Source organism: Thamnophis elegans, chromosome 1, assembly GCF_009769535.1.
Source record: "Thamnophis elegans isolate rThaEle1 chromosome 1, rThaEle1.pri, whole genome shotgun sequence".
Lineage (NCBI taxonomy): Eukaryota > Metazoa > Chordata > Lepidosauria > Squamata > Colubridae > Thamnophis > Thamnophis elegans.
The window spans coordinates 158221276-158240086 of record NC_045541.1 but is presented as its reverse complement, the minus strand read 5'-3'; positions in this window follow the sequence as shown (position 1 = coordinate 158240086).

Below are 18811 nucleotides of genomic sequence, written 5' to 3'. Positions count from 1 at the left end.
ACATGGGGTGATGCAACCTGTTGCAAACATTAATCGACCAGCTGCTGGTTCAGGCCTGTTCTTGCCAGAAAACATCAGAGATTTTCAAAGTGCTGCTTCTCCACCCCCCACTTTGGGGAGCCCTTTTACCCTGAAATGAACTCTCTTCCCATCTTTGCTTTGGCTGAAAAGTGGATGACTTAATTAGCAGGGCCTGCAGAGTGCTGGGGTGACAATCTGTACCACCAGGGTGCAAGTTTGCTGGGGAAGGGGGTGTTCTTTCAAGGGACCGGGTGTACATGTGGCATCGTTTTTCTCTTTTATTCAGAACATGCACGTCCAAATGAAGAACAGTTTTTACAAGCCTCGCGGGGGCCTCTTGATGATAAAAAGGAATCTGCTCTCTTTTTTAAAAAAGGAGGTTGGTGGGGATGGGATGAAGGCTGGGGGTGGGTGGGTGGGAGGGAGGACACCAAACCAGAAAGAGTCTCTCCAGGAGAAAGACACTTGACTTCTGACCTTTTCTCAAAGGCACCTGTGTCAGCCTTTAAACCTCACCAACAGCAATTATCCACTTTCAACGTGAAGTGTTTAAACCTTGGACCACATTAATGGAGCTTAGTATATAGGCGTGCCATTGCCAACTTCCTGATTGGGCCATTTGGGGTGGGTGGCATGGGGGGGGTGGGGGATGAAGAGTGAGAGATGTCTTGAGACAACTGAGAGTCTCGGAATCGGGCAGGAGATGAATCAGTTTTTCCTCCCTGACAGCTTCAGACAAAAGGAGCTTTTCAGCCACCTGGTCTATGTCTCCTGCACCTGCAGGAGCCGCGTATGTGCTGGGGGGACGGGAGGGGGGCGACTGCTTTTGTGCTCCCTCGCCTTGATCCTTTTGTTTGCAGGTATCTCTCTACAGCCACCCCAGGTCACTTAATAGCCCTTCAGAGAGAGACAAAAGCCGAGAGGATTCACAATGCCTCCACCCTCCTCCCGTGGCTGCCCGCCATGGCGTAATGACCCTTTCTCTGTTGGATTACAGGGATTTTCATTTAATTGGGGGGGTGGGAAGGGGAGGGGAAACATGGAGGTCGGCAGCGAGAGAAAGGAAGACCTAATTGACTCTGGATTTGTGTTCTCTGGACAGCAAATGGAACTGTCATGGCCTTCTCAGCTTGCTGATGTTATAATCTCACCAGGCTCTCAGACAGAGGAGAGACGCCCAAGAACGTGAGGTCTTTCGTCCTGCTGCCGTTGTGTGGCTGATGTTTTTATGTCTCTCCGGGGCCTAATATTTTCTTTCAACACTTCACAAACTTGTATACATACAAGCACACACAGCTACCCCTAGGAACAGCCATCAGCCCGCCATCTAAAATAGGGACGTACAATTTAATCCGCTAAGACAAATGTGTGCCTCCTTGTTAACAGCTGCCTCTGACTTGTATTATTTAATATCACAGAAGGGAGAAATTATTAAAGTCAGGTGAAGTAATATTAAGGGAACTTGATCAATTTAATTTTGATGAAATTGGAACTGGTCAAGTCTAGTCCTTTCTTTGGCCAGTATTTGGAATCTGGATGTAACATGATGAACTAAAGTAACATTTGAACCTCAGGGTGCACATCCTACCCAGATCTCCAATAGGTCTCCGGAAAATTAGTTGGCCAGGAGTGCTTGAGTAATATCCCCTTGCTAGACTTAATGGGGATTAAATTTTGACATATTGAATATGTGACAGTGCGATGGACAGCAAATCAATGTAATAAATAAATATCTGTGGAGAAATACCCACCGATGCAATTAGAATGTAAGACTTAAAAATGGAGAATATATATAGGTGAAAAAAATCCTTCACACACATCATCTAGTTTGTCAGGGGGAATCCTTTTCTCTGAGAAGTCGTGTGTGTGTGTGTGTGTGTGTGTGTGTGTGTGTATCAGTGACGTGCAGTCAGGGGAGGCAGGGGAGGCAGAGCCTCACCACTGTCATCATGAAAAGAAAAAAAATGTAAAAGGAAAAAGGCTGAGGTAGTTGGTGCCAGAGTCACAGTGGATGATTCTGCTTAGTGCTTAACTGTTTAAAAAAGCCTCTAAAAAAGTGCCCTCTACAGGAGGAGGCGGGAGAATCACGTGCCTCATTTAGTCTGACTTTATGATCACTCGAGCAGAGTTAAGCAAGGGTTAAAAGCCGAAAAATTCCTTATGTAGATGAGGCCCGTGATTCTCTTGCCTCCTCCTGTAGAGGGCGTTTCTTTTAGAGGTTTTTTAAAACAGTTAAGCAGAGTCATCCATTGGGGACTTTGGCAGCAGCTAGCCCAGCCTGACCTCAGCAGCTCTTGCCTGTTTTCCTTTTACATTTTTACATTTTCATGATGGCAGGCAAGAGCAGAGTTAAAATCCTCTGTGAAACAGCTGGAAAAGGTATGTGGGTCAGAGGGAGGGGGAGGAATTCAAAATTAATGTAATTTGTAAGTAATTGTAAGTAATTTGTGTGTGTGTGTGTGTGCATTCGTGTGTGTGTTTGTTTCTTCACTCAAACAAACTCTCTCTCAATTTGAGAGAGAGTTTGTTTGAGAGTGAAGAGAGGGAAGGGGGGTAGGAGAGGCAGGGAGGGCAGCCCGCCAGCTTTCTTTCTCTGTGTCCACAGCAGCCCACCAGCAGAGGCGGGTCTTTTGCCCACCTTTTCTGGCGGGCTACCGCTTTCTTTTGCCCAGAGGCGGGCAGCTCAGGAGGGCTGGTGGGCTGGCACTTTCTTTCTTTTGCCCACTTTGGTAATCAGGAAAATGTGAATTCTAGTCCTGCCTTGGGCACAAGGCTAGTGGTATGACCTTGGGCCAGTCACTTTCTCTCAGCCCTAGGAAGGAGGTTTTAGCAACCACTTCTGAAATCTTGCCAAAAAACCTGGACATATCCAGGCAGTCTCTGATAATCAGACATGCTTTTACTGAAGGGAAAAAAAATCACTTTTAGTTTACACAGGATTCATTTTATCACATAATCCTAGTTGTGGTCTGAACCAGTAGAGATACTAGGATGTTCATTTCAGTTAAAGAATTTCCAAAACATTTGTGGCCATATTTTTTGAATGGTTGAATAGCTGTGAAAGCGTATGAAGGATGTTGTACGTAAATAATAGAAGTGATATGGAATATTGAAATGATTAAAATAAAAAATAAAGTAACAATGAGATAGATATATTGCTTTAATTTAAAACAGAGCATACTAATGTCAAATAAATACTACCTTCAATAAAGAAGTGTTTTAAACTTTCCTTGAGGTGGTAAACGAGATGGGTATTAGTTATTTAATACCATTTCTATTCCTCTTCGTTTTAAAACATTCCAAAATTAACAGAGGTCTAGGAGGAACAGTGAAAGTGGGCTATTGCAGAGAAGGCATGATTCTGATATTTCTTTCATTCAGGTCAAGATAGTTCTAAGGTTTGGGCACAGTCATGATAAAAGAAAGGGATATGTCACAGTATTTAGCAAATGAATGGACATAGAATAAAAAAAAAATTTACAGGTAGCCATGGTATCTCCTTTCAACCCGTCAACTATTAGAATGGACAATGAATGAAACAATGATAGGTTGTAGTAGCTGACTGGTTGACAGGAGACAGCTATCTGTACGTGTTCATTTATTAAAGTCAAACTAAATTATGCCATCTAGATGAGCATCTGTTAAAAATTGTCTCAATTCAGATCTGTGCCTCCTCTGTCAGATGGCATATTGTGATTCTAGATATCTATAATTGTCCCCATTCAGACCTATGCCCTCTCTGTGGGATAGTACAGATTTGATTCTAGATATTTAAACTTCTTGCCAAGGGTGAAGTCAACTTACCTTCGCTACTGGTTCGCAAATGTGACCTTCCGCGCACGTGTGTCAAAAACAGGACGTGAAGACGTCTGGGTGGGTGGGCGGAGCCTCCCGTCACCACCGCTACAAACTTCACCTGAACCGGATAGAACCGGATGAATTGCACCACTGCTTCTGGATGAAACAAAGCTCTCATCTCCCATGTGGCCAGATGACTTCCAGAATTTGAAAACATCATACAGTGGAAGTGGCAGCTTTAAAGCTCTGTATTAAGGGCATTTGTACAGGAATTAAAAAAGTCAAACTGGTATCCTTGAACATATGAAAGTAGCCCACCCTTGATATACAAGTTTTGCACAAGCATCATTTATTGATTATATTATTTTTGTCTCTCTACCCCCAGATGCCCTATCTGAAGACCAACCAATCTTTCTCTTTCAAGGTCCAAGTTCAAGTCATTATTATAAGCCCTACGAAGAGAGGTGGAAGGAGGCCAGATTGGAATTGCCCACCCGTGGCAGAAAAAAAAAATCTGGATAACAGACTGAATAGCAGATCAGCTTTCACAGTTTTTCCCTTTCTACGTTGTACTTCTGCTTAAATAGAAATTATTTCCACATTTTCTTCCCAACTTTTTCAACAATACAACCATAGCTAACCAAGGTGGTAACAAAGAAGATACTTTCATAGGTATGTGGGTGTATATACATACAGTATATACTCACATACAGTACCTGCAGACCAGGGGTGGGTTTAATTTTTTTTTACTACTGGTTCTATGGGTGTGGCTTTGTGGGTGTGGCTTTGTGGGCATGGCTTTGTGTGTGTGGCAGGGGAAGGATACTGCAAAATCTCCATTCCGGCTCTGTTCTCCAATTCAGGGCAACAAAAGAAGTTCAGCTGGGAGGGGGCGGGGCCAGCCTATTTGCCGGTTCTCTGAACTACTCAAAATTTCCACTACCAGTTCTCCAGAACCGGTCAGAACTGGCTGAATATCACCTCTGCTTCATACCATATATGTACACACACACACACACACACACACAAACACACACACACACCAGTCCCACCTCTGATTGGACCTCTAATCCTTTTTCTATGGTCCCATTTCTTCTGTGATGGAGTAGAGGAAATTCTTCAATGTTGAGTCCATGTACCTTTCCAACATTTCAGCTAACAGCATTTGCCATTCCTACCTGAAGATGCCAGCAACCAAAAGTAGATCATTCTGCAACCAAGACACTTCTTCTTTTACTAAGTTATGGCTCTTCCACTAATAGGTTAGACATTCTTATGACCTTATGAGCTAAAACCCAACTCACAGGTCTATGCATGGGCTTTGGAAGAAGGGCTTTGTGATGTGCAGAAACACACCAAGCAGCCATATATTTTTTTCCAGACGGTCACAGCTGCTTCTGAAACTGCCTCCAGAGCTGCAGCTGGAAGCCTCTTAGGAAGGAGCCACATGAGCTTTCAAGTTTTAATTGTTAAAAGTTTTAACCATTCAAAACCTGGAAGCAGCTTCCAAAGTATCCATGCAAAACTGTTAGTATGTGTATGATGAGAATAATGATGTTTAATGTTGATATGATATTATTACTACCGTGTTTCCCCGAAAATACGACATGTCCTCATAATATAGCCAGGCCACATTTTTCTGGTGGGCAAAAATATAACCCCCCCTCCGACTATAAGACCCCTGGATAGACTTCCGGGGGGCGGAGCCTGTCGCCGAGGAGGGCTCAACCGAGCTCTCTCAGAGATCTGGTCTGTATATCTAAATAAGATCATAGATATTACCCCTTTTTGGCTATAAAGTGGCAGGGAGTAGCTCTGTGGTTAGGGTCTATTCGTAATTCACAGCCTTTCTCTTTTTTTTTGGCTGTGGATTGAGATTAGATCCAGCGTGAGCAGAGCTTTTATCTCCAGCCAGTTCTTCTCAGCTGCCTTTTTTTGCAGCCCTAGACAGGCGATAACTTTTTTTGGTTTTTTTGGAAACAGAGGGGAGCGAAAGCGCTGTTTATTTGTTTATTTATAATGGCACCCAGGTCAAAATCGAAGCGTCTCTCTACAAATGTGCCTAAAGAATCTGTGAATGAGCTTAAAGAATTTACACTGGAATCGCAGCCCTTGTCTCCTACGCCCTCTACTGGAGAATTCTTAACACAGGAATTTTTTTTTCAAATGTTTAATGATTTTAAACAAGAAATTAAGGAATTTGTATTGGAGCTATATGGTGATTTAAAGTCTAAAATTGACCAAATGAAGGCGAATACGTTTGCAGCCGTGTCTGCCCTGTCAGATTATACCGCTGAAATAGAGAATAAATTGGAAAGTTTGGAGGAGGCTAATTCTAATTTGACTACTAATATTCAAATATTACAACAAAAAATTAGAGACACCCAAGAACAGCTTGTTATGATAAACTTTAATAAGAAGGCATTCGCAATAAGAGTCAGAGGATTCCGCGAAAAGGAGCGAGAGAATCTGAAACAGACCTTTGTTGAAGCCCTCAGCCATGCGGTGGGAAGCCCGGGACTTAACTTTGATTGGCAGATTCGGAAAATCTATCGCCAGAATTCGTTGGTAGCGGAACAGCGACAGCTCCCGAGGGACATAATCATATATTTCTCCACAAAAGAATCCAGAAACGCGATCATGCAAAAATTTTACAATAATAGATTGAGAGTTGATGGCCAGGACTTGACTGTCTTCAAAGAAATACCTTTCCAGATGTTAAAGGCAAGAAGGGACTATACCTTTTTAACTAAAGATCTTAGAAATCATCAGATTCAATATAAATGGGAGGCCCCAGCCGGCATTACGGTCACATTTGAGAATCAAAGACTTCGTCTCAATTCTGTTTTGGAGGCTCGAGATTTCTATTACAAGACTTTGAAGGCGGGACTTCCTGATTCACTTGGAAAAGAGGAGAGACAAGCCGAAGGAGAAGGCAAGCAACAGACCACATGGCTGCAAGATGGAGGGGGTAGCTCCCCCTCCCTCGGAGAAGCAGAAAAGCGGAGTTTGAGGATTTAGACATTCTAAAATATTCACCAAAGTTGTGGATTGAATGGGGGTTTGCGACCTCTCTCCGGCAGAAAAAGCGGAATGTATTGGTGGGGTGATACTGAATGTATATATGTAAAATGCATGCAGAATGATTTACGTTGTTTAAATTTTGTTAGAAGGGAAAGTTTGAAGAGATTATTTTAAAATAGAAGGTAAACTGATTCTTGTTGAAACTATTATTTGAATATGTGGAATGATCTATGCTATTTAATTTTTATTAGAAGGGAAAGCTTGGTGAAATTATTTTGAGCTAGATTTTAAACTAATGTTTGTATAAATTTGATAGTGGCAAATATTAGAGAAGCAAGGGATGAGGGTAAAATGCATGCGGAATGATTTACATATATTGGTGGGGTGATACTGAATGTATATATGTAAAATGAATGCAGAATGATTTATGTTGTTTAAATTCTGTTAGAAGGGAAAGCTGGATGACATAATTTTAAAACGGAAGGTAAACTGATTCTTGTTGAAAGTATTATTTGAATATGTGGAATGATCTATGCTATTTAATTTTTGTTAGAAGGGAAAGCTTGGTGAAATTATTTTGAGCTAAATTTTAAACTAATGTCTGCATAAATTTGATAGTGGTAAATATCAGAGAAGCAAGGGATGAGGGCAAAATGCATGCGGAATGATTTACGTTGTTTAAATCCTATTAGAAGGGAAAGCTGGTCGGGATCATTTCAAGATAGAATGCAAACTGATTTTTGTGTAAAGTAATACTTGATCCACGCTGCTTAAACTTTACTAAGAAGGGAAAGTTTGGTCAGATTATTTTGAATTATTGTTTGAAATTAAGGTTAAGAAAGGGAAAGTTTGATTATTCTTCTATAAAGTAATATTTGAATATGTGGAATGATCCACGCTGCTTAAATTTTACTAGAAGGGATTATTTTTGAGTTAGATTGTATATTGATGTCTATACAAATTTGGATAAATGTTTATCTGAATACAAGGTTAAGGAAGAGGAATGGGAGAGTCTACAGGAGGTCGGGGTAAATAACAAAGAAGCAAGAGACGAGAATAAAATATAGATAGAATGACTTACACTATTTAAGCATATATAAAGATGGGGGGCTGAGCTTAACACAAAGAGTTTCTTTTTTTTTTCCTTTTTTGGTTTTTTTTTTCCTTTAATATATTGCTTTTATTTTTAATCCATACGAACATAAGATACTTTAGATAGAAGGCAGTGCCAGGTGTGGGCCCTGGGAAGTCGGGAGGAGTAGGGATGGGGATTTATGGGGGGTGGGTGGGTGGGTGTTAACATAGTCTCAATAAGAACAAGAATGCACTTATATACGGTTGTTCTTTTTTTTTTCCTTTTCTTTTCTCTTTTCTTTCTTTAAATTTTTTTTTCCTTGGTTTATTTTACTTTTTATTAGATTATAATAAACAACACTTGAATAAAGGAATACACCAAGGAGGGAGGTAGAGGGAAAGAGGAGGGAGGAGTAAGGAAGGAGTAAGGGGAATGTAAGGAGGGTGTGTGGGGAGTAAGGGGAGAAGGAAGGTTTGAGGGGAAAGGGAAGTAGGAGGGGAGTGTTAGAGGGAGGAAAGGAAAGTTGGAGGGGGTAGATGGGGTGTATGGAGGATGGAAGTGTCAGGTGGGGTTGTGAATGATGAGTTGTGTTTTCTTTTTTATTTTTTTTATTTTTTTATTTTTTTTATTTTTTTTTCTTATAGCAAATACCCTGTATATAAGTGATTGTAAAATGGAATGTGAAAATGAATAAAATATATTTTTTTAAAAAAAGACCCCTGGATAACCCCCCACATCCAGCCAGGCAGAGTGCCACTCACTAACCTAGCAGTATCCCGAAAATGCCAAGCCACGGGAACCTGGGGGAGGCAAAGGTGATTGCGTTGCTTGGTGCCTTCGGGATACCGCTAGGTTGGTGAGCAGCGCTGTGCCCAGCTGAAGAGGGGGGTTGCCTGGCAGCTGCTCTCTTGTGAGCGGGCTGCCAAAGAGCGGGCACAGCCTCATGGGTGAATGGCTGTGTTGCACTGTTGCAGCAGCACAACACAACAACTATGAAGTGACCATGCTCATGAGCAGCCACACGGCAAACCCCCTTTGCAGTCGGGCACAGTGCCATTCACTGACCTAGCCACATGAGTACCTGTTCATTGCCACCCAGCTCCCGCGGCTTAGTACCTTCCAAATGCCAGTGAATGGTGCTCTGCACGGCTGGAGAGGAGGGTTGTGCAAGCAGCTGTTCCGCTCTTGCTCACCCACCTCCCAATGCATGGCCCAGCTCTCATTACGGAGCCAGGGCACCTCCACCGCCGCCATCTCAGCTTTTTTCTGCGGCTTCCAACCCAAGTCTTTCAGCAGTGGCCGCTCTGGGTGCACACTCTATGGTTGTATGCTCTGCAGGCAGATGGCCCACAACCACAGAGTGTGCACCCAGAGCAGCCACTGCCAAAAGACTCGGGTTGGAAGCCACGGAAAAAGCCAGGCTGGGATGGCGACGGCAGCGGAGGTGCCCTGGCTCCGTAATGAGAGCTGGGCCATGCATTGTGAGGCTGGGAGGCGGGTGAGTGAGACCGGAACAGCCACTCATGTAACCCCCCTCTCCAGCCATGCAGAGCGCCATTCACTGGCATTTGGAAGGCGCCAAGCCGCGGGAGCTGGGCGACGGTGAACAGGCACTCACACAGCTTGACAATACCCTTAGGTCAGTGAATGGCACTGTGCCCGGCTGCAAAGGGGGTTTGTCGGGTGGCTGCTCGTGAGCATGGTCACTTCATGGCTGTTGTGTTGCGCTGCTGCGACAGCGCAACATGGCCATTCGTCCATGAGGCTGTGTCCGGCTCTTTGGGAGCCTGCTCGCAAGAGAGCAGCCACCCAGCAACCCCAAAACAATAAACTCTCTCCCCATAATAAAGCCCAAGCCATTTTTTGTAGGTAAAAAGAAAATAAGACCCTGTCCTATTTTCGGGGAAACATGGTAGAAGATATTAAGAAGAAAAATGGAGAGTTCCGTAACGTTCAAATGCTCGATATATTATAATACTAAACTTAGGGAAATAATGTTAATATGAATGTGAAAGATGGGGCAAATGAGGAACGATGTTGCACAGAGTTGTTTGTACCCACATGACACACTGCTTAAGGAAAGATGGAATGTTCATTTTTGTAACTAAAAAGTAATAAAACTCATTTAAAAAAACAAAGTATTCATGCAAACTTGGAAAAAGTTTGGCTGTTGTAACAAAAGATACAGCTATATTTTGGGGCTTTGGAAATCTAGATGATTAGTAGATGGCAGCAAAATATTACCAAAAACTCTTAACGTTTGCTGTCACCTGCTTGCATTGCCATCTGGATTTTTGCAGGCCAAGTCTAGTAGCCCTGCAAAATTGGTGTTTTGCACATGCAGATCCTACAAATTTCTGAAGCACCTTTTCTGAAGGACATATGCACAACCATCTTTCAACACTTATTTATGGTTTGCCCTGTTTTGTTTTTCTTTCTCATCTCCCAGACTAACTTCATGATGTTTGTGTTAGGTCATATTATTCCCTACAAGATTCTTGATTATCTGTGATCATCCATGTGACGAATCCAGGAAGGAAAAACAAAAGATAGTGCCAGCCAAGAGAATCGAGCATCACAGGGCATGAAAAGGAACCATGTGGTTAACACAGCACAAAAGATAGTTCCCCTTCCCAAAAAGTTCTATTTTCCTAGCAATAAAGTGCTATGTAAGGCTCAGTTCCATGCTACGTCCACACCTACAAATGTTCATCCCAGCTTTAGAGAAACTAAGAGTTCTCCTCCCATCAGAGTGGAAACTGTTTTCAGTGCAAACACAGAATTGATTTTATGTATTACTCAGACTAGTTGATTTTATGGTTTTCGTCAATTAAAACAAGATGAACTCTTAGCAGTATTTCTCATAGAGCAATACCATGTCATACCAGAGATCTAACCACAGTGTTGGAATGTTAACATGGGACAGAAGGTTAATAACAATGTGATGAAAATAGCAAAACAATAGTTACAAACCATTGTAAGCTTATGCAAGAAAGCTGGATAAATTTAAAAGGTCCTCATGAATGCTAAAGAACGTACTGTCTCTGTAGTTCCTAAGCACTGCCTGGATTCAAAATCTATGCCTTTTTTATTATCATTATTATTAATTGATAATATAAAATACAAAATAAAAAAGTAGGAAAATAAGGGAGGGAGAAGGGAAGGGAAAAGTGTAGGAAAAAGGAAAAAAAGAAAGAAAACTCATTGGTTTCCAATTCCCTTTGGGGTAGTAGAATAAGATAATAGCATCAAAACCTCAACTTTTTACTTTTACATAATAGTATGCACTAATCATTTTTGTAACAACAAACCTATCTAATTTGCAACATCCAAAATCAAACTTTCCCTTTTCTTCCACCTCAAGCCTAAAGTCCAGAAGTGGTTTCCAAGTAGAAACAAAAGTAATTGTGCTTTTTTTTTCTTTAACCAAAGCAGTCAGTTTAGTCCTCTCTGCTCACTCCATCAACCTTTGCAGCCATTCATCCACCGTGGGAATCAAAGTGCCCTTCCATTTTTGTGCATAATGTCATCTTGCTGCGATCAGAATATATAACCGAATATATAACCGAAGAGCCGAGGTGGTGCAGTGGTTAGGGTGCAGTACTGCAGGCCACTTCAGCTGACTGTTATCTGCAGTTCAGCGGTTCTAATCTCACCGGCTCAAGGTTGACTCAGCCTTCCATCCTTCCGAGGTGGGTGAAATGAGGACCCAGACTGTGGGGGCGATATGCTGACTCTGTAAACCGCTTAGAGAGGGCTGAAAGCCCTATGAAGCGGTATATAAGTCTAACTGCTATTGCTATTGCTATTGCTATAACTTCAAAATTTTGCACAGTTCTTGATGTCAAAGAGGCAGCTGAATTCATGCCTCTCTGCAAATAACTTTTCAAACATAAGGGAATGTGGCAAAGATTAGATTTATTTACCAATGTTGTACACTTATTCTAAATACATTGAGTTCACTGCAGAGAAATTCCATCATTACAACAAACTTTTGATTTAGTGGATTGATGGAGAGAGTGAAGCTGATCATCTAAATGGCAAATGTGATCTTTCTGAGCTGCCAGGCATCCTTGTTCATCAGACAAATTTTATTTATGTTTATTTGGGGAGGAAGCAGGGGATTTTGTTGTCATTTGGGGCAGTGTCTATTATTGTCAAAACAAAATTCAGATCCAGGATGTTTTGTCTTTTAAAACCGAAGTCCGGTAAATCAAGCTTTGATAAATTAAGACAATACTTCATTATGTTTAAACATGAACACTTGCACTTGTTATGATAATGATGCCAACAAAATGGAAACAAAAAAAAATGGAGGAAGGAATTTCAAGAAAATCTTAAAGTTTGCGGAAATACTACACCCCCGTCCCAAAAATGAAAAGGAGGCATAATTTCCCAAAAGCTCCAATAAGAGTTGGCTCTGCTCAGTTCTGTAACATTGAACATCACTGATCAAATACATTTTTGCATGCCAAAGATTCTAGGTTGACCAATGACAACCCACATCCTCGCCAAATAACTCCACTTTCTACTCCTCCTTCTCACAATCCATAGCAGACAGTTAAATGTTTGTGTAGAATATAATTGAAGGCAGCATTTGTGTCACCTGAACCAACCTCATTCTCAAAGGTGGAATCCAAATTGACAAACCTATGAACACATCCCCAACTTGAAGATATCCTGGGAGGGAAATCCCCAAGCAATTGATTACTGTATCAAATTCCTCTGATAAATTAAGGCAATCTTTCCTAACATTCAAATGCCTTTTTGAAACTTAGGGGCAATTTTGCATTGGGCTGAAGAAGTGATCTGCATATTGGGCTTGGTCCATCCCACGCACTGCTTCCTGGGTGCAGGAAGGGATGATGTCATCCTCCTCCTATTACTGGCCCACTGTAAAAACATCCCCGTACCCGTGTTTCGTAGCTTTAATTCAAAACAACTGTTTACCAACCTCAGCCATCTTAACTCTTCAAAAAAGTCTCCATACTTATTGCGTTCTAGATATTCCCCCAACTCTGTTTGGCTTTTCTCCCTGCTATGTCTCTTTCTCTCCATTGGGTGGAGATACATTAAAGTGCATTATGTTTATATTGTCACAATCAACTTTAAAAAGTTATCCACATCTCCCCCACCCCACTAAGTTTGGTGTATGCAGGGTCCCCATCCCTGGGCTTCAGCCCACTATCAGGCCTTGAGCCTTTCGGAACCCGGCCCTGGAAGTAGAGGGTGAGTGAGTGCACCAGTCCCTACTCATGTGACCAGTGTGCCTTTGTGCACTTGCCTGCCATATGCAAATATATTGTTTTTCCCTGCAAATTCAGCTCACCCAAAAGAAAGGACTGCAATCTGAAATTAAAAGCGTTACTATTTTGCCATATACTGCAATAGCACAGACTAAAATTGCATGTACTCTTTCCCCATTCTAGCCAATAGGGGTGACAATCATCTTCCATTTATCCGATGTGAAGACATCCTGACCAGAACAACAACAGCTGAACAGCCCAGCCTCCAGGGGTGATTTTGGCTAATTCACCGAGGCAGAAATATTAACAGCTTAGACCAATTTCTCGTTAGGTCTAGGATCAAATTGCTGAGATGGCCAAGAGCATTTTGCTAACCATTTTAGGAGGAATCTACAATAATTTTCTGGGCCCGCTTTGCAGAGGATTTTGCCAGCTGGAAAATAAAGCCGTGCAGATGCTAGGCATTGTGCAATGCCCACATGCTACAAGTTCAGGACCTACAATTGTGAAAACATCCCAGGGCACCGTTCACTGGGAAAGCGTGCAGAGCTAATTTCCAACCCTGATATTGCAACACCATCCGAGAAAGGCTGTTTGGCAGATGATGAGGGCCAGGTGGTGAAGCCCATTAATTCACTGAGGGGGCTGAGATGATACAGACTTTTAGCTCGAGCAAGCCCAACCTTTAGTTAGATACTAAAAGAAGCAAACCCTTCTAACTTGGGCTAACTTAGGAACCAGCAACAAGGCATTTGCTTTATTTGCCTAGTCTCTGGGTGGCTCACAACATATCCAAATATATAATTAAAACAGTTGTAAACATAGCAGTACGACACAATAGTTCAGACAAAAAGCAGTCATTACTATCAAAAACATAATGGTGGCTCCAGAAAGAGATTAACCCCAGTCCTAGGAAGAGAGGCAGGTCTCGAGAGTCTTCCAGAAACCTAACAGAGGGACTCCCAAATGTATCCCTGGGAGGATGCTGTTCCAAAGGACAGGGACTATGACAGCAAGGATGCACCTCCTTGGCCCCTCAAGATGATAGTGTCCAATTGAGGGGACTAGGAACACAAACTGTCCAAATGTTGTTGTTGTTGTTGTTTCTTCTTCTTCTTTCTTCTTCTTCTTTCTTTTTCTTTCTTCTTCTTCTTCTTCTTCTTCTTCTTCTTCTTCTTCTTCTTCTTCTTCTTCTTCTTCTTCTTCTCCTTCTCCTCCTTCTCCTCCTCCTCTTCCTCCACCTCCTCCTCTTCCTGTTATTCCTACAAGTTCAGGGTTTGCTTTTCAAATTGACGAATGCCATCTTGTATGACCAAATGCAGCTGGGCAATTTTCATATCTGCATTATGTACCAAAGGTAACAAACAGGCAAAAATGATTGAAGGTGGGCAGTTCTTCAAGAGGGGAAGGCCTTTCTAGATAGCTCACAATTTAAGAACACCCCTATCCCCAAAACAAAAGTCATTATGTTATGAAAAAAATCCATAAACGCATCAACTCTCGAATCAGATTAAGCCTTTTACTTATATAAACCGGTAGAAAAAAGCCAGAAGTGAACTTACTTTTGAATCCCTCCACAAATTCTTCTGTAACAGTAGAATTTTTTTTAAAAACAACAATAAGAATAACAGAGTTTTGGGCAGAGATGCCTCGTGTGAAGAATCTCACGGCCCAAAGTGGGTTGGCTTTTGAGCTCAGGCGGTGCATGTAATATGTCTGGCTAGTCAGCAGGTGGAGACAGGAAAACGCTGTGCAGTGGGAAACACGCTGAAGAACTTGCACAGAAGCATTTGTGGCCGGTATGGTATGCTATTCCCACTCGCCCTCTTCCGGCAGGTGGAAAAGATTGCTCAACAAGGATCTGAGTTGCAAGCAGGTGCATTGCAACCACCTGGGTCCCTGGGTGTGTTGCAGCTGAGAATCAGTGGCTAAATCCTGTTAGTGGAGGGACCCTGTTGTTTTAATGGCTAAAGGCAGGCAACAGTCTCTCACTCTCTCCCTCCCTCTCCCTCTCTCTCCCTCCCTCCCTCCCTCTCTTTCTCTCTCTCTCTCTAGCTGGAGCTGCTGTTGTGCTGCTGGCCTATGTCCCCCATCTTCTCTTGCCTGCATGCTTCTTCCTCTACTTTGGTCCTACAGATTTAAAATTGTAATATGTACATATTCTGTGATCAAAACCTTGTGCTCCTTTTAAAATCCAGGATCCAAGTCATGAATCCAAAGCAGGTAGAGATCAAGGCCATATCAGGAAAAATGTATAAATGCACATTGGAATATTAGTCATTCCCTCACTTAGAGATGCCCTATGTACATTTTCTTTTCTGTTCAGGTAATCTGCCGAGGGTGGCATAATGCAAAGCAAAGAGTGGGACAGCCACAGAGCAAAAAAAAAAATATGGATAGGAATATTCATTCTCTCTGACACCCCATTGTTTTTTCTGACCCCTCTCCCATCCCCCAGATTCCCTCCCAATCAGCACTGGAGTTTTGGGTTTTTGAAATTAGGCTGAAGCTGCATCAGACTGCTGACTGTCCGTCCTGATTTTGATTTCGATTTTTTGGTGCCTGATTTCTTGACTCCTGATGACTACCTGGGCATGGTGTCCTTGCAGTTTTCCTGGCAAATCATTTTAGAAGTGGTTTGTCATTGTCTTCCTATTCCTAAGGCTGAGGTACAATGACAAGTTCAGACCTGGCTTTGGGTCTAAGGCAGGACTAGAACTCACAGTCTCCGGGTTTTTAGCCTGATGTCGTTACCGCTACACCAATCTGGGTCTCCTACCTTGGTCTAGTGGAGTTTCATTTTAAACACAGATAAAGAAGGTTAACTTTGCTTTTCCTGGGCTCTACATGTTCCTCGTCTCTCCCCAATTCCAGTGCAACAGAATAGGCTTCCTAGGTTGCATATTCTTGAAACAAATGCAGATACAGCAAAGGTATATGGGAGAAACAAGCCTATTTTAGCACAATTCTATTTTAATGCAATTTTAACACAAAATCACATAATTCGAAGTGTACAATCAATATGCCATTGTAATTGAAAATTACTATTCTGCTATGAAGAACATATGAGAAATATATATATTTTGCTATGCTGGTCTATAACTAAGCAAGATTTAATTTAACTTGATTCATATTCATATATTAAAGGGAAAATGTTGTTAGTTGCGAAGTCATGTCTGGCCCATCGCAATCTCATGGACAACGTTCCTCCAGGCCTTCCTGACCTCTACCATCCTCTGGAGTCCATTTAAGCTCACGCCTCCTGCTTCGGTGACTCCATCCAGTCACCTCATTCTCTGTCGTCCCCTTCTTCTTTTGCCCTCAATCTTTCCCAGCATCAGGCTCTTCCCAAGTGAGCCCTTCCTTCTCATTAAGTGGGATTCGTAGGGAAAGATGCATCACAATAATTCAAGTTTCAGGGCGTTGACAGAATGAGATGAGAATATTTTAAAGCAGAGATGGGCAACTGTGCCCCCCTTTATGACCTGTGCAGTTCAACTCCCAGAATACCTGAGCCAGCTGGGAAATTCTGGATGTTAAAGTCCACAAGTGTTAAAGTTTCCAAGGTTGGACTTCTTTGCTCATGGAAAAATGACCTGAGATAAGTTTCATGGGTGTCACAGAGGACAACTTTCCCCCTCGCAAACTAAACACAGATTATTTACAACAAAAATGGAGAACTTGCCAAATATTGCCAGAACAATAACAAAACAGGCAGCCCATTGAGGGGGGGTGACCAAATAAATATAACTTGGAAATTGATACACTTTGAAATACTTTTCATGCTGATTTGTTAGGAATAGTATGAATGTGTTGGGATATTTAATGCCTTTGCAAGGCAGGGTGAGGGACAAATAGAGCTCTTTGGCAGGAGGGGAGTGAAGTTCACCTCGGTCTTATCTTCCCTCTCTCCTGAACTCCAGTTTAACTAGAATTTCTCAAATTACATGTGCATAATTTATACAGATTATTCAGTTCCTTTTGAAATGTTGCTTCTTAAAAATAAACTTCAAATACAGTAAAGATGGCTTTGAATGTATGCAGTAAAGAGATGAAATTTAAAGCATCTGTACAGACGGAGATTTCATGTCCTTAACGCAGGATATTCCAATCTCTGTTCACTTGATTGGCCACTTTGGAAAGCACCTTATGAAACACAGCCAGAGCATTTAATACAGGAGGGAAAGGATAAGCATCTTGATCAAGATAAATCAGGTACTTAATTTGTGCTGGGTGGCTTATGCACATCCATATTCTTTTCTATGGGAGCAAGTGAGAACACTTCATGAGATGTCTTCAATGTGTAGGCAGATACCAGAATCTCAGTGAGGTATGGGATGAAGTTTCATAAATAGACTGTATATCTTCAAAGCGGGACTTATTTATTTTTCCACTTGATTGACAGATTTATTGATTACCATGCTATCAAGTTGCTGTCATCTTCACATAGATAGATTTCCTCCACGATGTTCTTGTGGATCTTGCAATCAGGCTGCTCAAGTGGCAGGTGAGTGCGTTGTGCGCACCTCCATTTGTGCAAGCGGTGGGCACTGCCTTGCTCACCTGAAACCCCATTTGTGCAAGCGATGGACGTAAGCTTCACTCACATGCACGAGGGCCCACCCTCTCCTCCCCTCTTTTAGATCTTAAATGAACGGACTACAGGAAAACATTCTTCGCAATGGTTTATTGCTTGAGTAACCAGAACTAACAGATGTAACAATAACTGTACAGAACCAAGGAACAACAGCCGCCTGACAGCTATTTATACTGACAGCTGTCAGGCGGGGAACCAATCAGGCAGCGGCAATTCTCCCGCCGGCCGGCAGCTACGCCAGAGCCAATCAGATCTTCTTCCTGCTCTGGCTTCAGGTGCTGGCCGCGTCCGGGAGGCCATAACATCCTCCCCCAGCCAGTTTGCAAATCCGGAAAGGTTGGATACCACTGCTCTCCAGGGGACCTGGCCTTCTGTATACTGCGTCACAGAGTCAATTCGGTACTGGCTTGGGCCTGTGTGTGTGAGAGAAAGTGGAACCACTGGGCACTGGGTTCCTTTTCTTTTTCTGAATATTCGGCTTGTCTTGGTTGATGAGACCATAGTTCATTTTGTGTAGAGCTTGTTATCATTTCGGTTTTCCTCTTGATTTTGTTTTTTTGTATCTTGCTCTTTGAATAAAGACAATTGCATAATCAAAAAAATAATAATTCTCCACAACGTTCTATTCCTAACCTGGTCTTTCAAGTCCCTGCAACTGAATCCATCTACCTCTCTGCTGCTTGTCCTCTTGTTATTTTCCCTTCCACCTTTCCCAACAAGAAAGCCTTCTCCAGAAAGCTAGATTTTCACTCATTGTGTCCCAAGTAAGATAATTTGGCAGATGATTAATCTATCCCAACCTGGGTGAGGAGCTCTTTGACCAGCTCTTGAGAAATAAGGATCATGGGAGTTAGTGCCTTCTACTGGGAAGGAAGGGGCATTGTAAACAATTTTGACTTCCACTGACTACTTCAGAAAAACAGTGTGCAGCTTTTTGGGGAATGTTGTATTTATCCAGCCACTTAAGAAGCATTGGCGTAAATGTTAGTAAAGCAATAGAGAAATGGTATAGAAATTCCAGAAAGAGTGCAGAGAAGAGCAACAAAGATG